The sequence below is a fragment of the Nicotiana sylvestris genome, chromosome 9 (genome assembly GCF_000393655.2).
Source record: "Nicotiana sylvestris chromosome 9, ASM39365v2, whole genome shotgun sequence".
NCBI classification, from domain to species: domain Eukaryota; kingdom Viridiplantae; phylum Streptophyta; class Magnoliopsida; order Solanales; family Solanaceae; genus Nicotiana; species Nicotiana sylvestris.
In genome coordinates this window covers 185,824,262-185,826,330 of record NC_091065.1, presented here as the reverse complement: position 1 = coordinate 185,826,330, position 2,069 = coordinate 185,824,262, and the positions used below count along the sequence as shown (strand labels likewise).

Below are 2,069 nucleotides of genomic sequence, written 5' to 3'. Positions count from 1 at the left end.
AAGTATTTTTTAAGAGATAAAAAAAGATTATTGGGACTCTAAAATATAATAATAATAATAATAATAATAATAATAATAATAATAATAATAATAATAATAATAATAATAATAATAATAATAATAATAATAATAACAACTTAGCTTGGTGACAACAAAGGGACAAACATGGCTACAAGGGTTCAAATTTTAATATATATGCTCCTTTCAGACAACCAAATGCTAGTGGAATTATATCTAATGCTTTGCAAAAATAAAAAATAATTAAAGATGCCTAACACAATTTAATTAACTAACATATCGTTATAACATTATCAAACATTCAAGAGCATATAAAAATGAATTACAATAGAAGGATAAAGCTACTAATATTTCCCAGCGTCATTATCTTTCATTCCAACTCGATTTTATGAGTTTACATGGTCCGAAAATTACCTGGACAGCAGAAAGAAGAACAAATACAGCAGAGTTAGCTCTTTCCAAGATCAACAGTAGAACAATTAAACGGGCAGCAACAACAGCAAAAGACAGCGACAACCGGCAGATTCAAACCCAAGAAAATAAACTAGAAATACCCAGCAAAACAGTACAATTATGTAACTCCAGAAAAATCTTTCAATACTACTCTATTTTCCTTAAACAAGTTTTTCACTTAAGAATCAACTCACAAAAGCTGCTAAGGGATATTATAGCTACTGATTTTTTTCTCTTTTTTGTGTGTAGAGCTCCCTCAGTAAGATGGAGTGTCCTCCTATATATCAAAACAATCAGCTATTTCAAAAAAATTAAAAAATCAATCTTTTTGACAGATTTTTCTACAAAATCTACTCTTAAATTGAAAATGCCAGACTTTCTGGTTCAAATCTTGTCAAGTATTTCAAACAAAATCTGCTCTCCAATATTCAAAGACAGACTTTTATTCAAACACTGTCCAAAGGTCTATATTTTCTTACCAAACAATTTGACTTTTGAGTGTTGTACTTAAAGAGTCTTGAAGCAGTAAATAAACAACCAAACAAGTACCATATACTCTTAAGTATTTTTCACTAACTCACTTTTATCAACACAAAACTATTTTACTACTTTAACAAGTGCAAAAAACAGAAAATTTAACATTTCAAACTTCAAAAACTATAATTAATAATAGACAAAAATAAAATATGAAAAAATAAAAATAAAATAGAAAAAATAGCCACAAAAGAATAGGATTTTTACCATTTTATAATTCAAATGGCCGAAAAAATGATGGTATGCCCAAAGAGGGTGTTCGGGGAGGTCGCCGGAATTTGGCCGGATTTTGGTCGCCGGATTTTCAGGGTAAAATTGGCATCAATAGCTAGGTTTTGGGGAGCTCTATCCATTGATGTAGGTATTGTGGTGCGGTAGTGGTTGGAGCTTCAAGAATTTGGGCAAAAAAGTGACGGGAAAGTTTCCTAGATCTAAGATTCAAAGAGTTTGAGGGATTTTTGAAGGATTTGGTTTGGAGATATGGAAAGAGAAAGTTGTGGAGATTACATGGTGTGAATTTGGAGGTGGTCCGCCGGCGGCGGAGCTGGGGGCGTAGAGAGAGTGAAGAGAGAGAGAAGAGAGAAGAAGGAGAAAAGAATTATGGGTGAAAATGAGGACAATTTTCAGATTTTTGAGGCTTTAAATACCTAAGCCAAGAGTGAATGAGATCCATTGGATCAAGATGGAATGGATGGGTATGATTTGATCTTGTTTCATTTAGTGAAACGACGTAGTTTTGAGGCAAAACTACGTAGTTTCAGACCCTTTCAATGGCAGCCCTTTATCTTGCACTCTTGGACACTTTTTCTTTCAAATTTGGCCAAATTTCTTCCTTAATCCTACTTATTAAACTAATTTTACACAAATAAATTAATTAAATAACTTATTCTAATGATCAATTAACTAGATTAATTCACCAACTGAACAGCTAGTTAATTCTTAAAATGTACAAATGAAGAAAGAACTATTTTTTTGAGTATTTTATGATAGGAAATATGCAATTAAAGTCACAAAAATTGAGAAAAATAATTAAAATAATAAAACACTAATAACTTTAGGAGGTG

General features: G+C 31.1%; 1 long non-coding RNA gene across 1 annotated transcript; it reads right to left on the bottom strand.

Annotated features, from left to right (window-relative positions):
• Positions 1-280: 280 nt before the first annotated feature.
• Positions 281-1,603, bottom strand: LOC138877135 (uncharacterized). Its single transcript, XR_011402460.1, has 2 exons — positions 1,213-1,603; positions 281-432 (listed from the first exon to the last, which is right to left on the bottom strand). It is a non-coding gene; the product is annotated as an uncharacterized lncRNA (long non-coding RNA).
• Between the last annotated feature and the right edge of the window lie 466 nt (positions 1,604-2,069).